At 40.9% G+C, this 10,176-nt stretch overlaps 1 pseudogene; it reads left to right on the forward strand.

Annotated features, from left to right (window-relative positions):
- Positions 1-1,838: 1,838 nt before the first annotated feature.
- Positions 1,839-6,638, forward strand: LOC111222112 (annotated as a pseudogene).
- The last annotated feature ends 3,538 nt before the right edge of the window (positions 6,639-10,176 follow it).

The raw sequence follows: 10,176 nt of genomic DNA on the forward strand, positions 1-10,176 counted from the left end.
AGTCAGGACTTTGCATAGATTACGTAGATGGTAATGAAATTGATTTCAATATTATATAATATAGGAAGACCAGTTGCTATGGCAAGTAAAGGCTTTCTGGATGCAATGTAGTAATTAATGTGTTTTATGGTGTGTGTATGTTTTTTTGTTTTGTTGTGTTTTTATGTACATGTCCATCATGCTTTGGAATTTGACTGTTAGGGAATTTATGTATTTGTGTTTGGAAAAAAACAATAAAGATAGTTTTTGTTTGTTTTTGTGATGTTTTATATGTAATATTCTATAGTTGTTTCTTCATGTTTTACACAGATGGAACAATACCTAATACAAATTTTCCAACAAGATGGACGAGGCAGAGACACACTGACCGGAGGTTTCTAATTGAATGGATTCAGTCTACACTCTTGGCAGCAAAGCAAGAATATAGATTTTTATACAGTCTATGGTTTATTGTGATTTATTTACCTTCTTGTTTCAGTGATAAGCTGCAACTGGAGTGGTTGTTAGGAGGAACATCTCTGACCCCTACTGGTAAAAAAGAGGTAGGTTATAATTACTTTACTTTTGAACTACGGAATATCCTGTATATCTGGTTTTATATTAGTATTAGCATCGAAATATACTTAAAATGTCAATGATATATGTAGTTAATGTGCCTAATGGCCCATTTCAGAATAATCTTGTATTGTTGGATTTTAATTATTGATGTATTAATGTGCTCATCACTTTAATGTTGCAGCTGGTAAAGGTGGGGCTACTTTTAGCTAACTTTATATGCTGCTAGGTAATAATACATCAGAAGAAACCATTTTTTTTCTGTAGAATTAATGTTGTAGTTTTGTATGCTTGGGTATGTTTGTTTCTATGTATATGCATGTACATATTCACACTATATGAACATTATCTATCTACTATGTATACAGTAAATATGATTTTTTCCATATCAAAACAGTCAAGACAAAAACTGCAAGTGTATAAAGATAAAATGCACTTAATAAATGCATGATAATAATGTATGAAAACATCTAATTGAATTAGATATGAAAAAATAGTTGTTTATTATATTGTGTATTATTGATTAGAATAAGAAAAGTATCTAGTAACTTAAGTATTCAAATAAATAAAGTGAAGTAAAAAAGTAGAATATTTCCCTCTGAAATGTAACGGAGTAGAAGCTTAAAGTAGCTCAAAATAGAAATACAAGAGTAAAGAACAAGTACCTGAGTAAATGTACTTAGTTAATTTCCACCATTTGTCCAGACAAACTATAAACTTGTATTACTTGGACACAGTTGGGCACTGACTAGGCCATGTCCTGCTACATCTCTTATTTCTGGTGCAGAACTGCACAAATACAAACAGCTTGTCAGATCCCTGCTCTACACTGTCTAGCAGTCCTCACCTGAGAATCAAGTGCTGCTTCTCTGCCATGTGTTAGTCATACACTGACCTTAGTTCAAGGACAACGTGTAGCTTAAATAAGACCATTTGATGTTATTCCAACTCTGTTATCCTTTACTACATGTAGGTTAAATCAACACATAATGTATTTTTATTCTTATAAATTCATTCAAGACGAATATTAGCAGAATCTAAAAAAAAGCAAACTTCCGTTCTCTCTGCTTTTCCTGCTCTTGCACCGTGTCACAGATTTCTGACATTTTCAAATCAACTTCTGACTCCAGGACTGTACTCTGACCCTACAGCTGAGCCGCACCCGTGTTTATTATAGGCGGGCGGTGGTTTGTTCATGATTGACACTCCGCACAGCCAATCAGCTTCTTCTACAACCGTGGAGGTGGGACTTCCCGTACAGTAGTGCAAGTAGAGTCCAACATGGCGGTCATATTGCTTGCCTGAGAGTGCAGTTTAAACCGCGAAGAAGTTCAGATAGTTTAGGTCGATTTCAGTGGCGGAGTGTACATTTAAGCAGATTAGTGTCTGTAGACTGCAGATATCGGCTTTTGGAAATGAAGGGGAAAGAGCGATCACCGGTGAAGAAACGCTCACGGGCGCTAGATGATGGCCGAGACCGAGGAGGGAGCCACCCGAGCGGCAAGAAGACCGGAGCTCTGTCGACGGTTGGCAGCAACAACGGCAACGGCTCCACACAAAGTGGCGCTTCTTCCAGGAGAAGTTTAAACACCGAGAAAAGAGACATGAGGGACTCGGACGGACATAATTCATCCAGTCGGACCGGAAGCAGCTACGACTACGGAGTTGTTTCAGGGAACAAGCCGCACGTTGGCGCTGACATCGCTGCGGAAACATCTAGGTCCGGTTCACGCAGCGACCCGCGGCCTCTGTCAAACCCTGAAAGTGAGTACAAGACTCTCAAAATAAGTGAACTGGGCTCCCAGCTGAACGATGAGGAAATAGAGGACGGACTGTTTCACGAGTTTAAAAAGTTTGGGGACGTGAGTGTTAAAATAAGTCGAGAAAACGACGAGAGGGTGGCGTTTGTGAACTTCAGGAGGCCTGATGACGCCCGGGCGGCCAAACACGCTCGCGGCAAGCTGGTGCTGTACGATCGGCCTCTGAAAATAGAGACAGTGTACATAAACAGACGTAGAAGCCGCTCCCCTGTTTCAAAAGACAATTTCCCACCAGGACACAGGCATCTCCACTCTCAGAGACCTCTGTCTCCCACTGGTTTGGGGTACAGAGACTACCGGTTACAGCAGCTGGCTCTGGGCCGTCTCCCCCCTCCTCCTCCTCCTCCTCCGCCGCCTCACATAAGAGATCTGGAAAGAGAGAGAGAGTTTTCTATGTATGAGGCCAGAAACAGACCACCGTTCATCCCTGAATGCGCTGTTTTCCGTGATGAGGACCTGATGACTCCTGAAGATGACCAGAGGGCAAACAGGACGTTGTTTCTGGGCAATTTGGACGTCAGTGTGACAGAGAGTGACCTGAGGAGGGCGTTTGACAGATTTGGGGTGATAACAGAGGTGGATATAAAGCGGGCAGTGAGAGGCCAGAGCAACACCTATGGATTCATCAAGTTTGAGAATCTTGACATGGCTCATCGTGCCAAAGTAGCAATGTCAGGGAAAGTGGTGGGCCACAACCCGATTAAAATCGGCTATGGTAAACCTACACCCACGACCAGGCTGTGGGTGGGGGGGCTTGGACCCTGGGTTCCACTTGCTGCACTGGCCAAGGAGTTTGACCGTTTTGGCACCATCAGGACTATAGACTACAGGAAAGGTGAGGTGTGGGCTTACATCCAGTATGAAAGTCTGGATGCTGCTCAGGCAGCATGTTTACACATGAGAGGCTTCCCTCTCGGTGGCCCTGACAGGAGGCTCAGGGTGGACTTTGCAGACACAGAGCACCGCTACCAGCAGCAACAGTTCATGCAGCTGCCTCTCCCCCTGCCACACTATGACTTAGTCCCTGAGCCCTTTGCCCACCGTCTTACTGACTCAGTCAGAGTGAGAGAGAGGTCCCCTCCACTTCCTGCTCGCTTCAGAGACAGGGATCTCTACTCCACTGCTGAATGGTCCGGCCTGGGTGTCCACGACAGGATGCGAGGAGCAGGATTTGATCCCATAGATCGTCTGGAGAGGCGTTCACGTGACACCTGGTCAATAGATCATGAGCGGGAATTGCTCAGCAGGGATATAAGCCGCAAAAGGAGACATTTGGATGATGGCTGGCGGCTGGATCGTTCACCTGAAAGCAATGATTATGGTGTACGCCGGCATGGCAGCTCACTAGAGCGCAGCCCTGGAGGGAGCAGCCGAGATGGGGGGCGCTACAGTGACCCTGAACGGCTGCCTCGCTCTGGCAGACCCTCCCCTGTCAGAGAGCGGCAAAACAGCCAGGAAACTGGCTTTGGAGACAAGAGAAGGAGAACTCTTAGCCCAACTGAGCCAGGCTCATTCACAGATAAGGACCAGAAACGCAAAGCCAGTGACTCATCTAAGAGCCCAGCGAGGAAGGAGGATCGCTCAGAAAATCCTTCCTCCTTCTCTTTAAACTCCTCTTCCTCCAAGTTTAACCAGCAGTCTAAGGCGGTGGCTGGAGGACAGAAGCTCCGTCAGGTCTGGCAGGGTGTCCTCCTGCTGAAGAATAGCAGCTTTCCCACATCACTGCACCTGCTGGAGGGGGACATAGCAGTGGCTAACAGTCTTTTGGTGGAAGGCTCCAAAGGGGCTCAAGTGTCCCAGTTGAAGATCAGCCAGCGCCTTCGCCTGGACCAGCCCAAGCTGGATGAAGTCTCTCGTCGCATCAAGGCCGCGGGCTCTGGCGGATACTCCATCCTCCTGGCTGTGCCCGGAAAAGACGAAGGGGTCCAGGATGCCAGCAGCTCCACCGAGAGACCACTGAAGAACCTGGTGTCCTACCTGATGCAGAAGGAGGCGGCAGGCATCATCAGCCTCCCTGTGGGGGGCAGCCGTGACAAGGACCACGGAGGAGTCCTTCACGCTTTCCCCCCATGTGAGTTCTCACAGCAGTTCTTGGATGCCTCTGCCAAAGCCTTTGCCAAATCAGAGGACGAATACATGGTGATGGTTATTATCAGAGGAGCATCGTGAAAAAAAAGTGCATATTATAAATGTGTCTTTTCACCCTCATGAACTGTTAAACTGTGAGTTGTAAAAACAGGGAAAGTAATGGTAACAAAATAGAATAAGAGCAAATGACAGGTGCATGGTAGCCTGTATCTCACCCTGTTCAAGGTTTATAGAAATGAAAGTCACATTGAATTGAATAGATTCTGATAAATTGATGGATTTGATTACACAATACAGGTGACGTTCCGCCTTCTGCTATTTAGTTACAGATAAATGTACTTGTACAATGTAAATGTACATTACTTGAAGGGTACTCTGCTGAGAGAGCAAACAACACTTCTGTGAATCATCACTATATGTTGCCTTATGTCACTGAAAAAAACAATTCTTTGATATATTTTCCTGCATTGTCTGACTATAAGGGAAAATAATTTAAGATCCAAAACAGAGCATTTAGCCTTCATTTTATCTGTCCTCAGCATACATTTAATCTGCCAGTCTCAACAGGTTTCTAGTACTAGAATATTGGGCTACAAAATAATTCAATCAAACTGATGTACATAGAAATATTCTCTTGATTGAGGACTATCTATTTGCTCTAAAGCTTTACCCATTGCTCATTAACAGACATCCTCTAGATGTGCATCTGTATTACATTTTGCTGACCAAGTAAAAATCTTATATCCTCATTACTTCCTTATTCAAGTTTTACTATGAGAGCTTTGCTATTTTTGTCAGGTTTGACCAGTCCTGCTCAAAGCTACAGAAAATAGAGGTAAAATCTGTGTACCTACAATTCAACAACAGTGTTATTATATTAGTCGTCCCAGTATCTGGCCTCTACAGACTAGTTAGTTTTTAAATATCTTAATCGACATAAGAGCATCAAGGGTTATAGTATAATAAATTACATTAGTGTCAGTGCTACTTTCTGATCCACATCTGGAGGTTACGTGACATAATAAGGTGAAATGAACACAATTTTTCCTGTCTGTTTTTCACAGTTTTCACAAAGCGCTCATATGGGGTGGACACAAGCAGCAAGAACCTGTACATTATAATGCAGATCAATACACTCATCTTACTAAGAATACTGCCTTTGTAAAGCTGGAGAGAGTTTCATGTTTCTGACCCCATGGTTTAGGTCTGTTATATTGGACTGCATTATATTATTTAGAATTTCAAAATCAATTAATCCTCTTCTTATTCTTTTAATTAATTGTTTGGTCTATAAAATAGGTGACATCTTCAAATTGCATCAAATTCTTTATTATAGAAGAAAGAGAAGGAGAAAAGCAGCGAATATTAACATCAGAGGAACTTGTACCATCAAAAGGCTTGAAATTGACATAGACAATCATTTATAAAAAAAGAATTTGAAGATCAATTTACTGTCAGTCAGCTGATGAATCTACTAATCATTTCAGCTGCAATGTTATTAGCACGGAGTTGAAGGACCTCCTCTCAGCCTTAACAAAACTGAATATCACAAGCTGTGCTGTGCTAGTATGTATTGTAGGTCCCTTGTTTTGAACAACGTTATGTTTTACAGGGTTCTTTTCTTGTGTCCTCCCCCTCATTGTGTTGTTTTATTAGCATCACATTCAATTTGGTTGAACAGTTATTGGTTGATTTAAATTCTCCACTTTTTTCCTCCTATGTTATAATCCACTAATGACAAATACTACCCCAACAAAGCATGTACTGTTAAAAAAAGATCATGTAACCTATAAATTAAGAGCTATATGTATACCATGCACATTTCTAATAGCTGATAAGGAGTCAGTACGTAGAAAATACTGCTATACTACCAGTGGACTTGTGTGATACACGCCTCTGAATGATTCAGAGGAGAGGAGGCCGTTCTGCAGTGGCCTTACACGCCTTCTTCTCAAAGGACTGTTGATGATTTGTTTTTGTGCTTTGATTTGAGTACTGTGTTTCAAATGGAAAAAGAAATTGTTTGTTCTGTATACTCAGGATATCTGGAGAGAGAAATGGACAACATCAATGCTCATGGGCCTAAGAAGTATACCTAACTGTCAGAAAAAAAACGCAAAGTGCAGCATGCACTTGATAGATTTTGTCTCAATAAATTTACTCTTTCGTGGGAAACACAAGTGCCTCGGAAGACACCTTTTGTGACCTTTTCTGTTCTTGGAATTGTCTATCAAAACTCAAAAGGCTTTATCACTTTGACAGCAGGAAGCCTTCCCAGCAGAAAGGAAAGGAAGTGTGAGAATCGAAGTGAAGACAACCTCTCAGTTCTGTGTTTTCATGTTGGTCATCATTTGTTGAATGACGTCTTTGTGAAGAGCTTTTCATGTGAAATTTGGCCATACTAGAATACTTTTTTCAGTGCGTCTGCAAAGGCAAATCTAGAGTCACTGTGTCTCTTCAGATATGTGGCTTATTCCTCAGTCGCCTCTGGCCTGTGTATGTCCGGAGGTGTGGCTGAGAACTAGCGGAGCGCTCATCCCTCTGGTTTGCCACGTTGCACTTCGCCAAGTTTTGCCAAAGTCACCGTGGTTGTCTCCACCAGACGGCCTCTCAGCGGAAACACGGCAGCATTCGAAGGCCCCCGTCATCTTTCTCATCTGGCTCTGGCAGAGTGTTGGTTCAGCGTCTGTGCCAGCTTGAGAAGGAGCAGTGTTCTTTTGTTTAGTTGCTTATTGTTCTTGCATTGGAGTTTTGAAGAAGATCTCTGTGCTAGGGCCAGACTTCATTCATGTCTCAGCCTATGTCGGAGAAGAGGTTGAGACAGTGAGACAGCATCTGCTTTATTTGCCGTAAAAAGGAAGGACAGGAAGAGCAACAGAAGAGAAAAGATTGCCAGATTCCTGTACAGGGAATCCTAATCTTTAGTTGATATGTTGATCTGATTTACGCACTGTTTTTTTAAAGATTCTGTGCCAAACTGCATATGAAACCAAAGTGAAGAGTGTCCTGCTGTCACTGAGTCAGAATCTGCTGCAGGATGTGTATCACCAAGACAGTGCAACTACTCTTCATCACTGCTTCGTCTCCAAACTAAAGGGACCTGAGTAGCTTCGCTGCAGCCCCAGGTGACCACACAGTGCCACGGCTGGGATTCAAGGTTTCCTGGAGCTGTGAGGCGTAACAGGTTTGAGTCTCACCCCGGCTCAACCTGCACCTGTTCCACAGGTAAAGTATTAAGATGGCCTAAACAGCAGACTTAGGTATGTATGCAGATGTACAGTATTGGGTCCAACTTAAAGGCTGGTAAGAGAGTAAAAGAACAAACATTCCTTAAATTCATTAGCTCAGTAGTGGTAAATATTGGTAAATTGGCGAACATTATGGTTAATAGTGCTTATGCAAATATGTTAGTTTCTTTCTGTCAGTGCTGGTGAGGGTCCACTTTTGACTGCTGAGCCCTGTTGCTGATCCAACTTTCCCAGTAGGTATAGTCTGTCATGGTTTTTGGGACTTTTGTAAGAGTACAAATAATTTTGCAGTATTTGTCTTAAATGCACCAGCAGTTTCTGCAGCATCTACTCAATATCATCAAACAGCTGAGTCACAGTCAGTGGTGGAAAAAGTACTCAGATTAAAAAAAAAAAAATACTGAAAAATACTTTGTTGCAAGTAAAAGCCCTGAATTCAAAATTTCCCTTCAGAAAAGTACAAAATAAGTTTGTTATGTACTTAAAAGTTTCAAAAGTAAAAGCACACGTTATGCGGAATGGCCCATTCAGATTGTTATAGGTTAAATAACTGGAGTGTTACTACTAATACATTAACGTGCAAGAAGCTGTAGCTGTTTCATTTCTACTGCTTGGTATAATTTAATCAATAACTACATCGTACTTTATTAAGTGATCGCAGGTTTTCTTTGTAAAATCATAATCTGCAAAGTAACGTGCAACTGTAGCGGTCAGATAAATGTAGTGGAGTACAAAAAAGTACATGCTGTTCTAAAATTTAGTCGTATAAAGTATCATAAAATTATGAATACTCGAGAATAAGTACCATAAAATTGTTAGAATTTTGTTGATACTAATGCCAATAGTTTGATCACGTAGGGGTGAGGGGATTGTTCACTGAATACGAAGGGGTAGGGGATACTTGGATTTCTGTGGTGCACATGTTAAAGGGAAATGTAATAGACGTAAGAATAGCGGCTATAAATGTGCATCACTCCCATGTAAAACTAAAAACAGATTTTACCCTCCAGTCGTCATAAATTCAAGAATTTTTGTTTTTTTCCCCCTTTGGTTTTAGAAGAGCTTTATTTGAGTCTGACAGAAAGTTGTCAACATTTGAGTTTAAACAAGATATTAGATAAAGAACAACATCTATAAACAGCTTGTGCTGTATTTGTGTACTGTTCGTACTGTTAGTGAGACGAGGTGTTGGACAGTCAAAATTAGATGCACTTCATAGAATTTAAAAGCATTTTAAAAGCATCTTTTGACGTAATGTAATAGTCTTATTCAGAAAATCCAGATGTTGACTTTGTACACAGATCAGGGAGTTCATGCACTAAAAAAAGCTTCTTAATCCACTAACAGCTCACTGTTGTACTGCAGTATATTTGAATGGTATGTGTGATGTAATTATGAGCACAGTAAGCTATTATTATTATTATAATTAAAATAATCAACTGACATGAAGTTTTTAAACATTTTAAACAATTAACTTATTTATTTATTTTTTCTTAGGTTTCTTTTAATCTTCTGGACCCCACAGTGTCTGGACATGTTTTGATTATGAATACTGGCTCTTATGAAACTTTTGTCTTATTAAACTGTTGAGTTTTTCAGGTCTTCCCCTCAACACAGAAGTGAGGAAAAAAGAAAACTCATGTATTCTCTTGTCTCTGAAAAAACATTTACCTGCAGTAGGACTGAATGAGCTTGAATGAACTCTGAAGTTATAAAGTTGTTCAATTCAAGGAATTCATCAGACAAGAGAAACTGTGGTGAGTACAATTTAGATTTGCACTGATCGTATTTATACCTGTAGTATTTTATATTTGTATTGTAAATTACAATAAATGTCTCCTCAAATAAATGCAGATATTTTAGAAACACCCAGTGATGCTGTGTCCTTTTTCCTGTGATGTTCTTCCTGTCTTAGTGAAAATGTGTTATGTAGACTTGAGATTTCTGGTTTTTAGACTCTCGGTCCTCTAGAGGGCAGAGTTGGACGTAGTGATATCAAACAGATGACGTGCTTAGAGAGGGAAAATGATATAGTATCAGTATTTTTTCATAAGTAATGTGATAAGCTTATCCAGTTCATTTATTATTGACAGCTGAGAAATTCATTTTGAGACATTAAACACTAAACTAAATATTAGGTCTGCAGTATTTTGATCTTTATCTTTTAAAAACCATTAACACATTTACATTATTTAAGAAATTCCCCTCAATGTGGGAACAGCTTTTGGATATGCTGACACGAAGGAAAAGAGATTTTAGATTGAAGACCAACGTATGTTTTGATGACAACCCCCACAGAAAGAACTTAAATGAAGTGAATAACGTAAAACGTACAGACAGCACACTATGGTTCAGTACGGAGGGACCTTAAGAGTCAAATAACACTTCACATTTTGCTTTAAGCACAAGCAGTAGATGAGAAAAGTCAACAGAAACACAGTGTGGGAAAAGTCAGACCTCACCTG

This window comes from Seriola dumerili, unplaced genomic scaffold, assembly GCF_002260705.1.
Source record: "Seriola dumerili isolate Sdu_G_001 unplaced genomic scaffold, Sdu_1.0 BDQW01000089.1, whole genome shotgun sequence".
In the NCBI taxonomy this organism is placed as follows: Eukaryota; Metazoa; Chordata; class Actinopteri; order Carangiformes; family Carangidae; genus Seriola; species Seriola dumerili.